At 50.2% G+C, this 23,351-nt stretch overlaps 1 long non-coding RNA gene across 1 annotated transcript; it reads right to left on the reverse strand.

Annotated features, from left to right (window-relative positions):
- Positions 1 to 255: 255 nt before the first annotated feature.
- Positions 256 to 8,604, reverse strand: LOC138538483 (uncharacterized). Its single transcript, XR_011286586.1, has 3 exons — positions 7,901 to 8,604; positions 4,702 to 4,806; positions 256 to 4,591 (listed from the first exon to the last, which is right to left on the reverse strand). It is a non-coding gene; the product is annotated as an uncharacterized lncRNA (long non-coding RNA).
- Between the last annotated feature and the right edge of the window lie 14,747 nt (positions 8,605 to 23,351).

Consider the following 23,351-nt stretch of genomic DNA (forward strand, 5'->3'; position numbering starts at 1 on the left):
GCCCCCTTCCAAACACCTCCCCCACAATTGATTCCGCTGTTCACTCTCACACAGGTTTAGAGAAATCCAGTTTTAAAGTAAGACCTAGTTTAACAGTACATGATAACAGCTGTAGCTAAGCAAAAGGGTGGTATTGTTTAATAGCTTCAGAGGTCTCCCCTTAAGTGATCAAGTTAGAGGAAAGAAACATGGTATGGACGGCCCCCCACCCGCCAGCATCTCTGATCGTCAACATACACAGGCATTTTAAACATGTGACAAGCATGATTTGTTTTTATTGGTATCTCGACGTAATTCATTCCGGATCCACAGATTAAGAGAAATCGCAAATCGGCCATAAATCAGCATTGTGTCTGAAATTAACGAAACGCCATTTTAAAAGTAAAGACATTATAACAAAGCACATTGAAGAACGCGGCACGGGTCTGATCATTGACATTGGCCTTCCTTTAATGTTCCTGCATTTCAATATAACAGTACACATATTGATGAAAGCGATTCCCAGTCTTAGAGCAGGTGTGCTTTAGAACACGATGCACGTGTAGAATACATAACATGTCCTCGTGCAGTCATTTTAAAGGCAATTGCAATGCAGTTTATTTTAGAGGCGACATAAACAAATACATGACTATGCATACATCATACATACATCATTTAAAGAAAGAGAACTCCAGGTCTGCAATATGCGGCAAAGTCTACGAGGACAGATGTCCGCGAACTGCGTGCAGCCAGGGGGCGTGTGTAGCGTGAGCGGTGTGCGCGTTTGCATGGCAGTGAGTGTGGGTGCTGGTTCCTGACCGTCGGTGTAGTGCCTGGTGGTGTGTACGGGGCTTTGCCCGGCAGGTCTATCCACTGCCCCTATTGTGAGGACATTGACGTCAGATCACAGGATATATCGCCGGCCCCTGGAGGGTGCATCGGCGGGCCAGATGAAGTGAGCGCGCGCGTTGTGCACGGAGCCTTTCTGGGTTGCCCTCAGCCTGCTCTGCTGGTCTGTTTACTGGCCTGTGGGTGCTTTTCACAGACCTTCCCCATTTGAAATTAACATCACATCTGAACAGCCTACCTCAAACATTCAGTAGCATTCGACGGCCTGCATGACCCGTGTGTGGAAATAAGTACACGCAATTGTGGGCAGAACAAGGGCTGGGCGCGCTTGCTAATGCCATGGCCCTGCATAAACAGCAATGGTGACTCTAAGAACCACATTCAAAGGACCTGTATCTCCAAAGACCCCAGAAAGGAAGCTGCCCTGGGGCGTGTCGAGGTGTGATTGCGCGATCTCGTTCGACACTGCGCGCGACTTGCCCCATCACACATGATCTACGGTTCCCCGCCCATGTTGGGGTTGACCAGTGGCCTGCACGTACACGAACAAGCCCTCCACGCATCGTGTCAGAGTATTGCGGTGTCTGGGTGGGAGGCCGGCGTGGGGGCCGGAAAACGACAGGTTTGCACACCGGGAGAGTGTGCGGCTGCGCCAGAGACCGGGAACGCGAGGTAGCTGCCGGCTGCGGAGCCAACGCCCTCGTCTCCCTCTCGCGCTGCTCAAATGTCGAACCACCACTGCACGCAGTGCTTTTAAACAATACATTCTACGGGCCGTTTCCGGTCGCGGATAACTTAGAAACCTGTGCCATTGTTGCTTGCTGTGGTGTTTCTGTGTAGCAGCTGGCGGCCCTGCAGTGGGGCCGCTGACACTAGGACTGAAGAGAAACACATCGCCAATGCCGCCACATACGTCAGACAGTCCGGTTTGGGACTCTTTTTAGAGGCCTTCTGGGCGAGGGTTTGCGCCATAACACATCTTCCACTGGCAGCGTCATTGCAATGACTAACGCTCGCGGGTCTCGCCCACTGTGCATGTGTTGGCATCTGCTGTCCTGCTTGGAGTGGCAGGTCCCTAAGCGCCGTACCCTGAGCTCTCGGTCTCCCTCGCGCTGCCACCCCAGTGTGAACTTGGAAGGAAAGGTCAGGCCTTGATGATTAACGGGGTTCGTTTTCCCCAGCTGTGCCGCCACGGGGCGCCTTGCGGTGCCGGATCTCACTGGTTGTTGTTCCCTGGATCCCTGGTGCGGCGGATCTCGCCCGATCCATGACTAGACAGCCCGGAAAGCTGAGGCGTCCGCCGCAGTACCCCACATGGATTCGGAAGTAGCCATTGCTACCGGGGTTTCGAATGTGTCGCTGCATTTCCTTCCAGGGAAGCAAGGGGCGGATTGTGTGTGTGTCCGGGTCCACCCGAGACCAGCTGCCACTTCACAGGCGCCGCAGTCTTTGCGACCCCCTCTGGGTTGGCGTTCTCTGTGCACTTCAACACTTTTGATCTCGGCCCTTAGCATCTGTGGGCACCGGGCACTACAGCCGTGGAGCTGACCCGTGCTCTAGTGCGCGCCAGTTAAGTGCCTATCATGAACCTGGATACTTTCATGCCCTTATTTCGCTTTACATTGCGATGCCCGGGAGAGGTGCCACTGCAGGCCGATTGTGGGCAGGTTTCTAAGACCATCCCGGCAGAAGCCGATGTGGTGTCTAAAGTGTGTGTGGAGGGGGGGGGGGTAAAAGGCGGCCCACTTCTTGGACACCGGCCTGTTTAGAATAAGACCAGGGGTACTGTTGCGAGCAGCACACGCACTGCGACATGGCAAGCAGTCACCACTATTCTCGCGTGCCCTGTGTGGAAACAGGCTGCATTGATTATCCATAGTGGTGTTCCGGGGCAGTACTGCCCATCCACTCCGCCACCCAGGACACAGTAGCCAGGCCGTGCGCCTCAGCCACCAGCGCCCACAACTGCACGCTCACCACATGGTCTCCGCGGAAGGGGACCGCGTGTGAGCGGAAGCCAGGGGTCAGCAACGCCCCACTCGACTAGTTCTGCCTGTCTATCACCCACTGGCATTTCCTCGTGAAAGGTACACCTGTGTAAGATTCATACTCCAGATAAGCACACATCTTCACTGTGTATGTGCGTCTGATTTGTGAGTCTCTCGCCTGCACTGCGTAGGAACTCATGGTTTGCATTGCTGCGCTCACGCTGGTCACCTGGTGGCAAAGGCCGGACGCCGCTGCCAAACACAAGTCAGGACAGGCGGAGGCCTCCGGGAATTATACACGGGACTTCCGGGTGGAAGGAACAGGCACCGGAGCCAGGAGGTGGCAAGGGCTGCGAACGGGAAAGAAAAGCCATCCCCGGGTTCATTCATTCCGTCTTCTGAGTAGAAGCCCAAAGTGCCCCTAGGGGCGCCCTCGTGTCACAGGAGGGCGGTGGAGGGGATGACGCAGGCGGTATGGCGGGAGAGACACCGCCGCTTATTGGGTGCTGTCCTCAGCGCCGCACATGATATTGAAGGGTGAACCCGGCTGCAGCCTGCTTCCCACACAGCGGGTCTCCCAGGGCTCAGGGGAGGCGCCCGTCACGCCCAGATTCAGGAGACGCCATTCAGACCACGGCTACGGAATGCACGAATGCATTGTCTATGATGAGACAGCACCCTCTAAAGATACACACGCAGGTGTCATATGGGTGCACAAGAATGGTCAGTGTGAATTCACCCAGATACGCCGATGCGTGCCAATGCATGCTACAACCCTCCCACGAAGTCTAGACGGCAGCATGGGGTCTGGTTTACAAACGCCTTTTGCCAATGTCGAAAATCAGGCCCTGCCGAGGGTTCTATTCCTCAACCAATGACACGTGCACAGCAGGCGCACGCTTCACGGCCATATTGTATTTCAATATCCGTGTGTGTTGTGTGTGGGTCTAAGGTTTTGCGTTTATGTTCGAGAGCGCGTGTACCCGTGCATGTGGGCGTCTGTTTCTCTGGGTGATTGTGCGCGTTGTGCCGGTTCGCTTGTTTGATGTGAGCGGGCTTAAGGCTGGTTGCTTTGCTTATTTTCAGGCTGTACATATATCCGTTGGACAATGTGCATGTGAGGCCGGCGTGTTTGTTTCTGTGAGTGTATGGATTTGCATGCCTGGGCGTGTGGGCTGTGTATATATGTGTGGGTGTTTGGTTGTGCATGTGTGTCTCAGGGTCGGTGTGCGTGGGTTGTGTGCAGGTTGCAAGGGAATGTTTGAGTGAAGGGGTGCATTGGTGTATTGTGTGTGTGTGTGTAGGCGAGTGTGTGACTGTGGCAGTGATGGACTGGTAAGTACTACACAGACAAGAGAGCTAAGAAAGGAGCGAGTGAGGGCGTGAGAGGGAGGGCGATAGTTCACCATACACCACTGTGCACTATTTTCAATACTTTTCAACATCTTTGCAGTATACTTACATATGCACAAAATGCACCAACCTGCCGGAGCACATTGCGAGTGAGTACCCTGGTTGACATACTGTTCAGAGGCGGGTTGCTTGAAGTCGCCGGTGGGGCGCGAAGTCTGCGTGTCTGCCGCGTGCACTCTCCTCGACTACGCGTATTCTTAAGCAATAACAACGTAATCCGTATTATCCACCCAAGAATACCCGTCACCGAAGAGAGCCTAAAAACTCCTGCTCCGTCGGAAAATAATCCACAGGCGTAACCAACACAAGTATCCACGAGCCGCTGCCTTCTTCGGTCCAACCGGCACATCTGCGTCCGAGCCCTGGAACAACAAACAGAATAATGCGATTTCCCGAAATGCAGTCCGCTCCCTCAGCACACCGCTCAGATCCTTGCCTTTCACATGCTATTAAAAAGGAGGCTCATTCTTACCGGTGCGCCTGGGGTCCTTCCTCTGAAGCTGCCGACTGAAAGGTCCACACGCGCGCGCAGGCCCCCCTGATGGATTGATTGGCTGTCACCGGCAGCTGGAGGATTCTGTGGAGGAGAGGCGCGCATAGTTGAGCATACAGGTAGAGCAAACATGTTAGTTTATGCACGCAGCCTCGGGGTGAGAGCACAGATTACACTAAGAGCCTGCCCGACATGTGGGAAATGGAAACCCACGTGCCTTCACTCTGGGTGTCTGAATCCCGTCCAAGAATGCCGGTCACATAAGGTGACGGGTTCACGTCCCTGATCCTTCAATGGGGTGCGCAGCGTTGCAGAGCAGCCTCCTGCGTATGCAGGGCATTTGGTGTGTGCACGCCCCAAAACAGCCAAGACAGGGATCATAAAAAGCGCCCCACTGGCCCATCATCCACCCAAAACCAATCAAGCCATTCATCCACCTATCTACACACCCACCCATCATCCATCCATCAACCCAAAACCAATCAAGCCATCCATCCATCCACCTACCTACCCACCCACCCATCATCCATCCATCCACCTATCTACCCGCCCACCCATCATCCATCCATCAACCCAAAACCAATCAAGCCATCCATCCATCCACCTATCTACCCACCCACCCACCATCCATCCACCCACTCAAAATCAATCAAGCCATCCACCCACCTATCCAACCACCCATCATCCATCCATCCAAAACCAATCAAGCCATCCATCCATCCACCTATCTACCCACCCACCCACCATCCATCCACCCAAAATCAATCAAGCCATCTACCCACCTATCTAACCACCCATCATCCATCCATCCAAAACCAATCAAGCCATCCATCCACCTATCTACCTATCATCCATCCATCCACCCAAAACCAATCAAGCCATCCACCCACGAATCTAACCACCCATCATCCATCCATATATAAATGACTATATGGTCATTTTTTCTATTAAAGATCAGCTATGCTCCAGTGACAGAACTTAAGAGTGTCCCTTGTGTCCTGCCGCCGTTGAGATTGTACAGGGGGCGCTGGCATCTGCATTCACAGCCCACCCTCAAGAGTCTCGCGCCTTGCCCTCCTGTAATCCCCAGAAACCCTAAGGAAACCCTTGACTCACATCATGAAGACCACGAGCCCACCACAAACCCATGGGTGCCCCGAAGAGACGCAGAGTGTGCCTTGGAATGCTTCTGCGAGGTGCCCTGCTCCAGGCTCCATGCCCAGTGACTGCAGTGTGCCGGGCACATCTCTTTGGCGATGGTCCCATCTCCTACCCTCCTCAGAGAACGCGTGGCTGTGTGTCTGCGAACAGCAACATAACGTGCCTAAGAGCAAACGGGCCATCTTACTGGAGTTCAGCCCCCGGGATCAGCTCCGACCTCCAGGCGCCATGGACCATCTGCAATCCGCTTGGCGCCCTTTACATATAGAGCCTAGTCCTTAATGAAGATGGTGTGGCTGCTGCCAGTACCTGTTCACGTATGAAGCATACTGCGTTGTCAAGGTAACGCTTGATATTGGATTTATTTCGGGGAGCACCCGACCTAACCTTTCATCGAATTTGAGAGTGCTCATTGAACCCGGTGAACTGGCAGGTGCACAATACAACCGGTCTTGGCCTGGCGCGAAATGAGGGTTTATATTATATTATAGTGTATTATATTCCGACAGCCAGTTTGTAGGAATTCATTGTACAGGAAACAGAGTTCTTAAAAGTCTGATGCTGTTCTCTGAACAGGAGAGACGGGTGTATAATTCGTCGGATATCAGATAAAAGGCCACAGCTTTCCCTTCAGCTCGGACTGTAGATCCGCCGTCTCAGAGACAGGCCATCTGATGTGGGATAATTAAAGGAGGCCACTGTAGGACACACCAGCGCTTCTGACACTCCCCTCCCCCAATGGTCGGATGCGGACCCTGCGCCTTAATCATCCGAGGATGTTACTGCTTAAAGCCCAGACCCCACTACATGGCGGAATCCATGCATGTCACAACGGTACATCACAGGAGCATTGCGGACCCCCTCTCCCCAACCCTCTCCCCAACACACACACACTCCCCGTGCACGAATACCCAGCGGGAGACGCACTAGAAATGAGGAAAGTTGTGCAGCGCTGCCGCCCTCGCTGCTAACGCGGGCAGTCATTTCAGCACCTAGACTAGTGGACAGCGCTCTGCCGGGTCCCAGCTTAAAATAACCATAAAAACGCCAGCACACGCCCGTGCAGGTCACACACACCAGCACTTTTCATCAATTCACATGAAAATAGACACCCTGGGCCTGATTTACAAAAGCGTTTTTCGGTGGGAAAATCCCTATGAAAAACGCGTTGTAAATTAGGCCCCCTGTATTGGTACACTTCACAGGCACTCGCAAATACTGCCTTTTCGCAGGCCTGATCGCCCACCTGGGCGACTTTAGCTGGCTGTGATGCTGTTCAAGGTATATTTACGCACCGTTCACGCCAATGCATTGGTGGGATCCGTCTCCCTGCCTGCTGGCTTCCCCGCACACCAAAGACACAAATCACAGAACCCGTGGACACCCAGCCTCGTGAACATGATGAATGCATGGGCTGGGTTTACCGGGGCGTAGAACGTCGACCCAAGCTCCCCCCCCCTCCTATAGAGGCAGATGTCCCCCTTTCTCCTGGCTGGAATTACCGCCACCATTGTCCAGTGTGGACATGTATCCTTCGCCTATTGGGAATGCAACCTGTGTAAGGGACACCAGGCTGCCAGGTGCGCTGCGCATTACAGTGTCTCTGCACAACACCCGCTCGTAAATAAGAACCGTGCTTGTGTCATGTACCCCCCCCCCCACCCTCCTAATAATGGCATTCTTGTTCCCCCACCACCAGTGAGGCTTTCAGAGACACAAGGAGGCATGAGTTCCGATCAGAAACAAACTCACAGCAGAGCAGCGGAATGCATACCACACATTACACATATATGTACACGACCCTTTCATATCGCCTCAAACATGGAAGAAAAAAAATCAATACCATTTTAACCATCTTCAGTCGATACTGATTTGTTTCTATGGTTACCAGCAACCCCCCAGAAAATATGAATATGCATATAATATATAAAATGATTTTCAGCCTTAAAATAAGAGGCGCGTAGCCCGTGGCTGAAGTTTCTGCTCTGGGGAGCCTTTGTGAGCGCCAACCTCTTACCATCTCACTTCGAGGCGCCGTGTGGGTCTGAGGGTACTGGATCCGCCGGCCTCCTCCAACTGCCAGGTTCCCCCATGGCTCGGCCCCCGGGCTGGGGAGAGGTTGAAGTCCCAAACGCCCAGCAGTTCCGCTGCAGGTGCCCGCGGGATCCACCACGCCCGCCGGCGGCAGCTCCCCCAGCCGGCAAACCGGAGACGAAGAAAGGGAAGGGGAGCCAGCGCGAGCGCGAGCGCATCGACCCGATCTGCACCATCTGCCTCGTGCCACTAAAGCCCAGCCCTCGCCTGTGCGAATGGCACAGCCTGACAGCTCGCGGGCTGGGCTGCTGAGAGTTCATTGCTTTTCCGGCGCAGTGTAATTGGCTCTGGACATCGCAGAGTCACCGAAACTGCTTCTCCCCGTCCAGTGGAGGATCTCGCGTGCCCTAATGGTGGAATCATTGGGGGTGGGGGGAGGGGGGCGCCGAGGCGCGAGCTTCCTGGGCTCATATTCATGACTTCCCGATGGGAAGCGACCAATGCCTGCTGGGACTATAAGAGCACGCAGGCAGCGGCTGCTGGGGAGGACGCTCCTGTGCGCGCCGGCCTTCTTTCTGATGACAAATAGACAAGGACCAGAAATGTTGAGCATATTGGGAAATTATGACATTTTCCAGGGTGGGGGGAGGCGGAGGGGGTGGAGATAGCACAACCCATTAGCTGCAAAGCCAACAAGTGTATGTAGATGCCTCTGGGTGGGAATATAGTTAGGCGTGGATAGGTTGCTAGATATATGGATAGATGGATTGATAGATAGACAGATAGATAGAGAGAGAGAGAGAGATAGATAGATATTCAAATTTCGGATGTTAAAACCGTCACACACGTTTTATTTGCACGCGTTCTGTTTGCAGGAGGCCTTCAGTTTCTGGAAAAGCCTCCATTGAGAGAGTTTGCCATTCACTAAACTGCGTCCAGTTTCTTAAAGAAGAACGCCCCTCGTGTGCTCTCTTGTTACAAGGGTTGCGATGAACACCTCGCGCTATTGGGAAGTGCTGCCATGGGCGCGGTCATAGCCTGCCCAGCCTGCCGGGCTAGGCTTTCAACCAGAGCAATAAGGCGACCCGGGTAAAAGGCGTCTTCACAAAGCCAGACGGTTGAGCGTGACAGCAGCACGAATGCGATGACAACCCAGATGTTTTGCAAATGGGCCAGGACAGTTCATGGCAATCAGCCTCGACTTCCGGGACAGCACACGCGGGAGAACCTTTAAAAGGGAACGTACGCGTACCGGTCCGCGTGTTTGGTGCTGAAAAGACGAAGGCGGGTGTGCAGTGCAGAACTAGTTCCAGGCGGGGCAAGGATGCAGATAAAGCTGTTAGCGGATGGAATTGGCCACCGGCACCATGTTACATGGGCAGGGCATGAACGACGTGCAGTGTATTAGCAGTCCTGCTATTAAGATTGGGGATCGGGTTAGTGCATTCGGAAAACATAAACACGATAGTTTGAAAAAATCGAGGGTTTCTAAACGTTCCACTAACCTGCTGAAGTGCTAGTAATTATGTTTAGCATACTGGTTGACTTTGGCCAGGGCCAGCACAGGCAGTAGTAGTAAGCGATATCGTTTGCTGCAGGTTACTAGAATGTTAAGGATCCCCACCTTTAAAATTAAGCCTGAAATTGTAATCAGTTCTTTGGGAGAAACCCAAGAATTAGGTTTAGGATTGCATGCACTATATGGCATAAAACAATCCAAATACGTTACCGTATATTTTGTTTCATAACACAGTAATTAACCACTGTTTTCTTACAAGAATACATTCCCGGCTAACGGTGCAGACATGCTCTTAAACCAACCCAACAAGCCCAGCTGCGCACTTTGCTTCTCGTGTCGAGCTACTGCGCCCTGTTGGCGGAACTGTGAATAGCAGGCGGCAAAGACCGCTTCCGATTCCATGGTAATTTATCACACAGGCGGCATTCTGGTGATAAATACATCAACATTAAAATAGCTAGAGATTGTCGACCTTAGATTAGGGTGCACCATAATGTGAGCGTTTGCATAGGGTTTAGGCGGCCAGGCGTGCACATTGGCCCGTGCCGGTGTTACGCCTTGTTTTGCAGCAGGTCAAGGATGTCGTCTCTGCCAGAACCTCCTCCATAATCGAGCTTTCTTGCGGGACACAGACATTCAGCGTAGGCCCCTGGTGGTGTCAGTGAAAGATACATGTGGCTTGGACCTCGGACACTCACGCCATTTACAACGGGGGGGGGGGTCCAGTCCACTCATATTTCACTTGACAGAAATGTGCAGGCCGTGTTTGTGTTATTGAGTTTTTTGCGGTAGTTTCAGTTCTGCTGGCAAAATCGACCGCACGCCAAGAACAGCAAACAAACTATGAGCAATGACCATGCCAAAAAAGGGGTTCTTAGCAATTGCAACTCCAACACCTACGCATAACCACGAGCAGGGTGTGGGCAGGCCGGCCGGCAGCTGACCAAGCAGCACCGAACCCACAGACGCACAACACCACTGACACTGCAAGGCACGCCTCCCTCTCTCTCGCTCTCTCTCTCTCTCACACACACACACACACACATACAAACGCACACACATAATAAACATGCGGCACACTCACAGACTAGCATATAATAACCCGAACATATATATCTTGGAAACAAGAGCACTAAACGGGCATGATCATTCAGAAACCAAGCAATGAGTATGAGGGGGCGTGGGGTCACGCATGCACAAAAAGACGAATGTCCCGTGCACACACGGGGTTGCTGGACTGCTATTTCGCTGGCTGTGTGGAGTGTGTTTGTGCTTGAGAGAGACAGAGGAAACGGGAGAGAGACAAGTCGAGGTGTGTGAAGGCGGGCAGTGTTAAACCGAATGTGAAGAGGATACGATCTGCACCTTGAAGCTGGTGCCCCCACGTGCACACCGTGTGAATGAAGGCACGCAACCGTGTGTTCGATTTTCCACTCGTCTTCCCCTTCCGCCAGAGACCGGGTTTATTTTAGGTAATGTCGTATTTTTAAGTGTCAATGTATACAGCACGCACATGTTCGTTACTCAGCAGCTGCCAGATATGGCGCAACGCATGTGGTTCCTTGTAGCACGCCAATGAAATCATGGGTAAACTGACGCACAGGCACCACATTCGGGCAGGGCCTTGGGGAACGGAGAGGAGCTTTGCTGCACGCACCCTACGCGGACCATCTCCGCAGTCCCCACACGTCTCCCCTCCCGTCACGCTCCCCTGACCTCCCCGACAACCGCCAGCACTGCCGCCCCCGCTGCCCGCGCAAACACTCGCTCATCCATAACACCCCGCCCCGGAGCCCCGCAGAAGTAATGGCAGAGAGGGCAGAGTTCAGCTCCACCTTGAGCGATTAAGCGAAAGGCCACGCAGCGGTGATCACCGGGATGAGTAACGACCCTGCGGGCGCCGCGCCATCTTCCATCACTCGGCGCTCGCTGGCGAGGCCCCCCCCCCCCACCCGCACCTCCACCCCCCAGCCAGCACGCACGCCTTGACAGTCTAATCTGGGCGAAAGTGGGGAAATTAACAGGCCTGCCACTCTTGAGCAGGGATGGTTCAGAAAAGCACCAAACAGTATTGCGGACCCCAAGCGTCGAGGCAGCTCACACGCCCCAAACATCAGCAAATGTCCAATTGCATTGCCAGCACGTGCTATGCAACGCTCTGCACAATCTAATGTCGACACTCGCGCCCCTTGCTGCACAATAAACCAACACAATCCAAGTTGCACTGCCTTCTCACAGCAGGCACTTTAAATAATGAACACTGTTTCTCTCACGCGGTGGGTGCTTCCTGTTCCCTCCACGCCAATTGATTTTCTCCAGCAATATGATTAAAGCTTTGCCCGGGAACTGCTGCTCACACCTGCGGGCGTGGCTCGCTGATTCATCAGCTTCCAGTGGGTATTACAGGGGCATACAGAATTTCGGCTGCGCCTTCGTGGGCATCGCCGCAACGCACAATGCATTTTTTAAAAAAGAACCCTCGTAGACATACATCTTCGAAATGCACTTTTAATTGCAATGTAATGGCTGATGGCAGAAGCACGTCGTGGGAACACGCGGGAAGTTACAACAGTTCTGGCAAAGGTGTACACGAAATCATCTGATGTGGACATTGTCATGTGTTGCCGGGCAAATCACTGCAATGCATACAGGGTGCCCGGGGTCTGGCCTATAGGTGGGTGCACGCTGGAGAGCGTCAACTGGGCTCTTCTGTCACAGCCATTACAACAGTCTGGAGCGCGGCGATAGGTTTTCGATGGAACGAAGGCGCCCCCTAGCGGGCAGGCAAGCGGAGACACAGAGGCGATGTTTTCTGCTACATTCAGAAGCCGGAGGGAACGCTCGAGTTTCACCTACGGGGGGGGGGGGGGGACACAGACGCTGAAAAAGACAATCCTCATAGATCACGTGTATTTCATTTTCCAATCGAATCTTAAAATGCAGTTAACATTTTCGAGAGAGGTCCCGCAGGATTGAAAAATTGCCCTTTTCTGATTGGTTAATGTTATTGATCGGCTAAGTGTCCTCAGGGGCGGGTCTAGGGCTCAACCCACATAAATTGCAGTGGTTCCATGCAGTTTTGCAACAGTGCTATTCAAGTTACCACAGAAAGGCGCAAAGACCAATGGCGGCTTGGTTTGTTTTCCACTTGCCAGGCGGTACAAAGGATGGTGGGTCATGCACTCGTCGTGTGCCATCCTCCTATTTCAGAGTTTTAGTAGGTATTGATATTGATATTTTAGAGCGCGACAAGGCAAGGGAGGGGAACATGGGAGAACAAAACAACGATCTTACTAGGCCCAGGGACATTGAGAATGAGCAAGTTTATGGGAGAGGGGGAGGGGAAAAGTGCATGGAAGGGGGAGAAGTGTAGTGTGCGGATCAAAAAAGAAACAGATAAATAATAAATAAATAAATAATAAAGGCAACAAACAGTGGTAGTGCAGCCTGCAACTGGCAAGTGCTGGGTTTAAAGCAGCTGACAGGGTAGGTCTGATAAGTGCCGGAAGAAAAAAATGGTGGGGGCTGTATGGGTACAGATACAGAGCCCAGTATAAGGGGTGGCCCGGAGGCAATGTGGGAGGGTGGCAGGGTGAGAAGGTATCTGGGCTTAAAGGACAGAGGGTGGCCAGGTGCACGGGGCCAAGAGAGAACAGATCAGCAGAGGAGAGGTGGAGCAAAGGAAGATGCAAAGAGGAAGGTGTTGAGGTGCTTCCGGAACCGGAGATGGTTCTCCTCAAGTGTTAGAATGGCAGGGAGGCTGTTCCAGGTGTGAAAGTGCCCCCCCACTCGGGCATAATTGCAGCCCCTGTTGCCTTTTATCAGTCTGGTCTAGGAGCTAGTGATACGTCCCTGTATGGGGCTCGCAAGGACTTGGTTCTCTCTAGGGGTGACATTTTCAAGGCCTCGTGTACACTGGTATCAGTCAATAATCAGGTCAAGTGAGTTTTTGAGAAGATTCCTGTTCACCCGAGCACTGGAATACGGATAGCAGAGGTTATGCTTTGGCATAACCCATCACCCATAACTCCCATGTTGCATGTCATACTCTAATAACATAGGCATGCCACTGTTGTAAAATATGCAACTGTACTACTGTATATATTGTATGTATATTGCATTCCTGTAAATGGTAACTATATAACTGTATATACCTATATGTAAATTGCATTGTCTCTGTATGTATGCTCCACTAAGAACTGTTCATTCTTGTAATGTATGTAACCATTTCAACTACAGTATGCACCCAGATGCCTACGGGCCCGGATGCGCTATACAAATAAAACAAATATTAATACAAATGCATGGTATGCCTGGCAATAACTGAGGAGTCTTGCCACTTGTTTCTAAGGTATGACAGTGATTTATTACACACTGAAGGCCAAGTTGACACATGTTTCCACCCAACAAGGCTCTTTTTCAAGGGGTGTGTGCGTGAGAATGTGGTTGTTGGAGCTCTTAAGTAAGGGCTCTGGTTTGATGACCTGATAGGCCTGGGGGACCTCAGCACTAAGATGAGCGGTCACAGGGATCTTGCCATGCCGTGACCGCTCATCTTAGTGATGAGCTCCCCCAGGCCTATCAGCTTATCGCACCAGAGCACTTACTTAAGAGCTCCACTAACGAAATTTACACGCACAAACACAGGCCTTGAAAAAGACCCATGTTAGGTCGAAACATGTGCTGACTTCACTTTAAGTGGTTAATAAATCACTGTCATACCTTAGAAACAAGTGACAAGACTCCTCAGTTATTGCCAGGCAAATCATGCCAAAGCATAACCGCTGCTATCAGCATTCCAGTGCCCGGTTGAACAGGGCTCTTCTCAAAACACACTTCTAATTTACTAAGACGGAAGATCGCAGCCTAAAGAGCCTCTCACTGGCAGCAGGACCCACCCTAATTACCATGATCAGCGCAGTGATCTGCATATTCTAGTGCTCTAACCCCTTTCCTAGTTATCAGGTACAGTCAGTGGACACTGAGGGCTATTGTCGATATCTCTCAAATAGGCTTATTAACAAGTGTGTGGGCACGCGCTCGCACGTGCCATCCGGAGAATGCTGGAAAAGTCAATTGAACCGTGACTATATCCCAAGCAGCCTATTTAGAGCCGTCCATACGAGTGATGTCGCCGAGATATTGCTGAATAGGAGTGTAACCTTGGGGGGATAGGGGGGAGGTGGGCGCAGCTTCCTTTGCACGCAAAAGCAATGCACTCAGCCAGGCTTCTTGGAATCTGCGTGTTGCCCACGCCTGTAACCTTGGCGTCTCGCTCGTAGGGGGCATGCATTAGAAGTGACCTCGCCTTGATTTCAATTGCTACTGCACGTGTACACAATGCAGCCAAATGTTCAGCACGTCGACTGGCATGGCATCCAGCAACTGCTTGATTCAAATCATACCCGTTTGCAGGCCAAGCGCGACCCTGCTATTAGCCAGCAGGTCATATGATGACAGCGCCCTGGCTGTGCACAGTCGGAAGGGAACTTGGCCATTTCATCCCTACTCCCATAGCCCAGGCACTCACATGTCAGACACTGCTCTGCCGCTGGAAGACACTTCTCCAGGACGCAACCTAGAAAACAGACAACCCAGACACATTACGTTGATCATGGCGGTGTGTTGAGCCAGAGAACCGTCCGTATAAACCGGAAGTGAAACCTCTTCCGGAAACCCCTTTGGACGTACCCGAGAGTTCGCCGGGAGCGTTTTCCTCACGGGTGCCGGCCTCCGCCCTTTTGCTGAAGAACGCTGCAAGACATGAAACATGCAAGTAGTGGGTGATGGGGCGCGTCTCAGATCAGCACACAACAGGAGCGCCGGCCATGTGCCCCGGCTTCACAGTCCCTCCCTCGGGGGTTTCATGGAACCCTCCCAGCTTCGCTGCCTGCACAATGCATCGTCACACCCATAGCCTTTGACAAGAAGTGAAAACAGCACGACAACAATTGCTTTAATGAACAATGTCGGACATTTAGAGACCGCAAAAGTAAGAGAGGCGTGCAGGGTGATAATATTTAATGGTTTCATATACTAACTGCGCGTAGTCTCAGCATGACGAGTCCCCCTACCACCAATGTCCGGAATTGTTCGTTTTTTTCTTCAGATATAGAGAGATAAAGTTTCAGTGCGTTTGCTTTTTTACGGGTGAAAGGGGGGCTTTGCTGCATTTCGTCCCGCCCCCGTTCAAAGCTAGTGGAATGTCTGTTCTGCATGGCCCCCGAGTGAAACGCGCTTACATGTACCTTTATACAAGGTTCGTGGGTTTGGGGTGTTCTCAATTTTTTTTGTTGCCAAAGAGCTACGATCTCAGAAAAAATGGCTGGGGTGGGAGGGGGGGGGTGCAGAGGGATGCAGTCACGGAGTGGAAGGGGAGAAAGATGAGATAGCCAGTAAGGGAGACGGGTAGATAGAGGGGAAGGAGGGAGCGAAGGGGGGAGATAGGGGTAGAAAGAGGAATGCATGAAAGCAAGGAGAGATAGGGAGAAAGCGAGAGAGCGAGAGCGCATTGGAAGAAAACACTAGGGGCCTCATTACAAGGTTGGAGTTAGCCATGGCGCTGTTAGCGCCATTGCTACCCCCTTACGGCATACCGGTCCGGGTTCCCTGAATGGGGAAATGCCGGACCATTCCAACCTTGGAGGGCCCGGTATTTCACTATTCAGTGACCCATTCCCATTCGAGCCCTGATAGGGCTCAATGGGAATGGGGACCATGCTAACAACGGGCCCATTGTTAGCATGCTGGTCCTTTAGAGGCTCCCACTAAGGGAGCCTGCAAAAACCAGCCGCCCTTAGCGGGACCCGCTAAAGGACCTCGTAATGTGGCGGTAAGGAGTTAACGGCACCGGCACCCTTACCGGTGCCGTTAACCCCTTACCGCCAGGGTCGTAATGAGGCCCCTAGAACTTGAAACAAATTGCCAGAGCTAGGAATGTGGAGACGGAAACACGTTAAAGTGTGCATGTTTTTTGTGAAACTGGAGGGATAGAGAGAGAGAGAGAGAGGAAGAGAGAGAGAGAAAGAGAAGAGCTAGGAATATAACAACACAGAGGGAAGAGAGAGAATGAGGTACTGGGAGGCAATACAAACAAGGGGGAGCGTTTAAGGGAATGGAAGGAGTCAAGTCTGGGCGAGCGTTTGGACAATCTCTGTGGAGATGGGAGAACCAGACCAAGAGATATAGAGAAGGGGGGGTGAGTAGGTGGGGGATCCCAGGGAGCGCGAAAGAGTGACACAGGGAGAAGGAGAGATTGCCTGCAAGCAGCGAGAGTGGGAAAATAGGTATGGGAGTGGGAGCGGAACATGGTGTGTGGCGTAGACAGGGTAGGCCTGAGCGGGCAAGGCCCACCCACAATCTGTAAATGCCCACCCAGCAGCGCTATTTAAAGATGTTAATGTCACTGCACTGGGCCCAGCGACATTAGTTTCAGGCCCCACTAGTTATACAATTCTGGCTGCACCTGAGGAGGGAGCAAGAAGGAGGGAGTGAAACAGCATGGAAGTGACAAGTCAATACAAGGTGTGGGGGCATGTTTTTGGAGGCAGTGACAGACAGGAATCATTTAAACAGATAATGTGAACACGTGGGTTTGAGTGAGAAGGGGAAGGAGAGCGAGAGAGAAAGCTACAGAAAGTAAAACAAGGGCAGTTAGAAGAGGCGTACATGCGGGGGAGAAACGGTAAGAGTGCAAGCTAGGAACAGTGAGAGAGAAAGAGCCAGAGAAGTAAAGGGAAAGTGACTGAGAGAAAGAGACAGAGAAGTAAAGGGAAAGTGACTGAGAGAAAGAGACAGAACATCGACACATTGCAAAAGGAGCCGTGAAGAAGGTAGGGAGGTGTGAAGGCGCTGATCCGAGACAGCGCGAGGGAGATGGATGTGCACATGCGCAGCAGAGCCAGTGGGAAAAATGCACCTGGCTTCAAAGCGATGCAGCTAGACATCACGCCCGCTACTATGATAAGGAAGACATACAGAAAAGTGACAATAAACCGGCGGGCATAATTACATAAGTGGTATGGTCAAAGAAAGAGAGACAAGGGCAAGAAAGCGGCATGTTTGAAAAATAGATGGCAAGAGAACAAGAAAGTAAAAGGAAAAAGGGAAGAAAGAAAGAAACAAACAAACAAACAAACAAACAGAAAGAAAAAAAGGAAAGCAACAAAGAAGATAGAAAGAAAAAAAGAAAGACATCAATGAAGAAGAAAGAAGAGAACGAAAGAAAAAGAGAGAGAGAGAGAGAGCGAGAGAGAGCGCGAGAGAGAGCGTTTGTTTATACAGAATGGGAGTAGAGAAATGCAAAGCAGCCCGCAGAGGGCTGCTGGGAGACAGATCATCGGCGATGCACCCAGGAAACGGCGTGAAGAAGGGAAGGCGTGCTGCAGGCAGCCCCCGCGGTGGGCACTCCCTGAGCACTGCGCCGTGCGTGCCGTTCCCGGGGCAGACACCGCGTGGCTCGTCCCCCAGAAAGGCTGCTCCACAGCCCCCGAGCATGGCCTGCTTCACGGGATTGGATTGACTCGGTCTCTTATTCTCACTGCAATACATTACATAGGAGCCGAGCCCCTCTCTGCCTGGGCCCGCAGACCCGCACAACGCGCTGCCCGGTGCAAGAGGAGTGGCAGCAATGCACCCAGGAAGCCAGTCCATCACTCGATCTGTCAGAAGGAAACGTACTATCAAAAGTTAATGTTGGATCCAGGGGGTGGAAAGGAACTAACACGTCACCCCAGTGTCGGCAGTGTGTGATGGTGTGCCTCCGGATGTACACACCTGCGCATGTTGCTGTTCTTGGTGAAATGTATTTTAAATAGACGTGACCGTCTTTAACCTACACTCTGTCCATGCCGTTCAAGATGTTTTACTTCAAATTAAAATTAAAATGGCAAACGTTTCTGCTTAGTATTACAGTTCCATGCTTGACACCTAACTAGCATATTTTGTCTTTCCTCCTTCGTTTGGTTTCCTTGTAGATAGCTCGAGTTGCGGGGACAGATTACAATGTGACGGGGGTGGCTGTGGGCACGCATTTGCAAATCAGCCTGTGATGAATCCCAGCGAGCACAGGCCCACATCCCAGCGAGCACAGGCCCACATCCCAGCGAGCACAGGACCACATCCCAGCGAGCACAGGCCCACATCCCAGCGAGCACAGGACCACATCCCAGCGAGCACAGGCCCACATCCCAGCGAGCACAGGCCCACATCCCAGCGAGCACAGGCCCACATCCCAGCGAGCACAGGACCACATCCCAGCGAGCACAGGCCCACATCCCAGCGAGCACAGGCCCACATCCCAGCGAGCACAGGCCCACAGCGTCATAGTTTGGAAAGAGTGAGATTAGTAGTCGCGCCAAAAAGCAGGCTGGTTTCTTTCTGGGGCATGCAAAGAATGTTCTTGCAAAGTAACGCCTGACCAGTTGTGATAGCAGGCTCAGAGGGTTTGCAGGGGGGAGTGTAGAGTATTGTGTCCACATGTGGCACAGTCAGATGACGGGTGTGGGTGGTGAGAGGAGTGGGTGGTGTGGCTTCATGGAGCGTTTTAACTCAACAGCACTTGACAGAGAATGCTATTTATTGCCTGATATTGTGTATGTACACTTAGAGAAAATTGCAGCTTGCATGAAACCTACTTACAATACGCTGTATTCTGCAATCTTAATTCATTGTATCACATTGTAAGAGGATTCAATTCAACACTACAGCTAAGTCAACGCCTAGTCTATAATACTGAATGAAAACCCTTATTGATATATCTTTATGTCCAGTTCATGCGTTCTGGATGACTACCCCTATATAACACCCCTCTCTTAGAATCCCCCTGACCCCACTGAGCCAAGAAGTAGTTCTGTTTTGCAAGTTAAAAGGTTTAATTGATAATTTAAACAATAGATATATATATCAGACTTTATAATAAATTAATAATTGAATAGCACACTTAATCTGATATGATAAAGATTACAACGGAGAATCTGGCACTAGCAAACTTCTTGATAATCACTAAGGAGTTGACATGAAATGGATAAGATAGCAACAATACTTTTATGGTTTGAAATGGATGCAATGTGGAATGAAATGCAGTACAGAAAATAACTTGATAGGATTTCAGCAAAAGACAATGTAATCACTTTCTTGGACAATTCACCCCCCCTTTTATGCAATGCAGGGAAATGGAAGGAGGGCACACAATTCTCAGAAATGCAATTCAAATGTAATTCAGTTCACCCAGCAACTTAGACTACAGAAGTTGAAAACACAGGCAAAATGCTTTGATATGTGCTGGCAATGTAGAAAAAAATATGCTAAAATGCTTTTAATTCCCTCTAGAGGTTCAGGTGAGTGGTATCTAGTTAATATTAGTCCAGGCTCACACTAGCAATGATTCAGGGATGATTAGCAGGTTAAACGAATTTTTCTTTAACGGAAGGCAAGCAGCAGCAGATTTTTACACGTGGAGAAACTTGCAAATCGCGGCAAAATGTCAAATCGCGGCAGATTTTTTCGAGTGCGCCGGGCGCGGTTACAGAGGAACTACAAGGACTATCACTATCGTTTTGGGGTCCTAGGAAAGCCTAGGATCTCAGCTTCCAGATGAAAGTTACTGCAAGTCTCTAGCACAAACGGTCGCAGAGATATGAGCGATTTTGTGAAGGTCGTTTTTCAGATTTGAAATTTTAAAGTTAAAAAAAAAGACAAGTGCAGCTTGCAACTAGAAAATGACAGGTGACAGCTTTACAAATGACAGGTTACAGTTAGGAGACAGTTCTACTTAGATTAAAATAGCTTGGATTATATTATTTTAACTAAGAGATTGGTTCTGCACAGTTTTCTAGGTACTCACACTATATTCTTGAGTTAAATGGCCTCGCCACGGATCTGGTCAGGTTTTAGACTGGACTCTGGTCTCTGCACTTCACAGTGATCTGGGTCAGCTCTCTCTGGTTCTGCTAACAGGTCAGCTCTACTCTGCTGGTCTGGTCTGGGTCTCTGAAGGTTGATGGAGGTAAAGTATGGAATTTTGGCAGAGCTTCCAGCTGCAAGTGGAAAATGAAGGTCCCTATCTGTCCTGTCTCTCTGCTTTTATGTGTTTTTAAAATGGGTGTGTGTGAGCAGCATCACTAGCCAGCCCCTCTCCACTTATCATTGGCCAAGCTTTCATTTCTCCCCTGAGTGGGGGAGCTAAGTTGTGTCAGAGTGATGTCAATTTACAGCCTGCAGAAAGTCCACTCCTCCTGTCAACTTGCACACAAATCTAGATTTGAACCAAATACATATTTCATAGCTACACAGTGGTTTGAAATTATATGCACCCATCACATATCACAGGAGGTATCCCCTGTTCCAACTCTGCTCTTCCTGGGGGCTTGCATTCAGAAATGGCAATATTTTGCACTTTTTAACTGGTTTGCAATACCGGACATTACCCCAAATTTACACACATGTGCGCAAGGAGTATGGACATTAGTTGATGAAGTGTCAGATTTTTCACATGCACACATTTTGAGTAATATCCTCTTTTCCGCTAAAACCCCCCTGAACATGCCACCGGTTCTAAAAACCTCTTAAAATGTGGGCAGAAAAATCACAAGAATTATGGTGTCATTTAAATAATTTTCACAAGTCCGTACTATGAGTTATTCATCTTTTTAGAGTTATGTTCTGGCCCCAAAGGGGTGTGGTTTTCCCCCAGCACAAGGTTGAATTTCTGGTTTTTCCAGTTCTGCCAAGCCAGCTTGCTCTCACAGGCAGTGCCCCTCCTTTGTCCTTCCAGGAGGAAGCTACATTTACGACATCTGCAATAAACCATCTGCCTGGGTCAGGACAGGGCTTTGCTCAGAGCTCCTGTATTCTGTGGGGGCTCCCCTTAATTCAATTATCAGAGAGATGGCATATCCTTAGTGTGGCCAGCAAAAGGCAGATAGGCCTGGGACCACAGCTGTGACTCAAGTTTCACTCCTGATGGGGGGTAGTTGCCAGGCAAAATTGGAATCTCTTTAAGCCAGTTTTTAGCTACATGTCATTTCTGTTCCCCAGTTTAAGTCAAGACATTTTTTTACATATGCAGCTAGGATGCTGATTCTAAGTTTAAAACTATGACATTTAAACAATTGCAACCTATGTGACACTCAAAGTAGGTCACTCAGTCAATTTAAACATTTAGATTTGTAGTGTCTTTCAGTCCAAATTTACTTAAACTGCTGAAATCCACAGCTCAGCCAGTCTTGCTATAAACCTTCAAGTCACTTCAGAATATAACTTTACATTGGATCCACCTCTCAGTAAGTCTTTCTTTGGCTTGCTTTGGGTTCATTTATTCAGTTTTCTACAAAATCTGGTGGTTTTAAAACGCCGGCTTTTGGATAGTGGTGAGTACTGGTACTGCACCCCTTTTTGGGATTTAAGAAAATGAATTCCCAACAGTTATGGGTTTGCTTTTGGCAATCAGCATTGCCACTCCCAATGGTTTCAGACTACTGTGTGGGTAGTCCAATGGTGGTTTTAGGCAGCGTCCTTCTGTGCCCATAACATCGGCAAAAATGAGTGGCAGCCTATTCTTCATGCATTTCCCTGTGCATTTTCTGGGAAGCTCTGGCCATCATGATGTTTTCCATGTCAGAACGGCACAGTTTTGAGGTAGGGCTCGGATGCATGGGTAAATACATCCCACAACATAGAAAGAGAGCCTCCTATTTTCCAGATGTTTTAAAACACGTGCTGGGAATAATATGCATGAGTACATGTCATGTACCCATGACAATTACAGCATCCGGCAAATAACCTTCCAGCATGGCCCAACAAGATTTAGCCATGCGCAGTGGGCCGGGCATTAAACACACTAGGCCTGCACCTCGAGGGCCAGCAGCATGAAAGCCTCCAGAGATGGCCCCTTGATGGGTGAGGGCTGGTTCCTTCTATATGACCATTACGCCAAGGGCTGCTCCAGAGACAGCGTCATTGAAACACCCCTTGGCATTACTAAAGGGTCAATGAGACTTTCTGCCGCACCTTCCGCCGGCACAGTCATCACAGTAAAGGGCTGCTCAATAGTCAGCCGCATCGCAACAGCCCATGTTCACCGGCAGGACAGGTAGATCGCTGTGTTAGGTGCTGGCTGTAACTGTGGTCTGTGCTCACACCGTAGGTTACCTGCCCAAGGCCTGGAAGGGACAAATCACTTGCTCTTTTTGAGTTTCGTAATAATGTGTATTGGAATGTACGCACACCTGTGCTGTGGTAAGACGCTCTACATAAAACACAGTGTCATCAGTTGCATCTGTGTTTGTATGGCAGGAACAAGTTACTTTTTTTTTGTTTTAACTGGGCTGGAGTTCAATATTGCCATGGGCCACTGGTGGTTGTGTAAGAGGATTCAATTCAACACTACAGCTAAGTCAACGCCTAGTCTGGAATACTGAATGGAAACCCTTATTAATATATCTTTATGTCCAGTTCATACGTTCTGGATGACTACCCCTATATAACACCCCTCTCTTGGAATCCTCCTGACCCCACTGAGCCAAGAAGTAGTTCTGTTTTGCAAGTTAAAAGGTTTATTTGAAAATTTAAACAACAGATATATATATATCACACTTTATAATAATTTAATAATTGAATATCACACCTAATCTGAGCAGTAATCAATAATGGATAGTCTGGCACTAGCACACTTGTGAATAGGATCAGAAGAATAAGGTGATAGAGAATGCTTTATATAAGTTCAGATGGATGTAATGTTGAATGAAAAATGCAATACAGAAAATACTCAATATGATTTCAACAAAACAATGTAATCACTTTTCTCTGGCAATCCCCTCCCCCTTTATGCAATGCAAGGAAATGGAAGGAAAGCACACAGTTCTCAGAAATGCAATCAAATGTAATTCAGTTCACCCCAGCAAGTTTAGACTACAGA

This window comes from Ambystoma mexicanum, chromosome 1q, assembly GCF_040938575.1.
Source record: "Ambystoma mexicanum isolate Mex_15411 chromosome 1q, UKY_AmexF1_1, whole genome shotgun sequence".
NCBI classification, from domain to species: Eukaryota; Metazoa; Chordata; class Amphibia; order Caudata; family Ambystomatidae; genus Ambystoma; species Ambystoma mexicanum.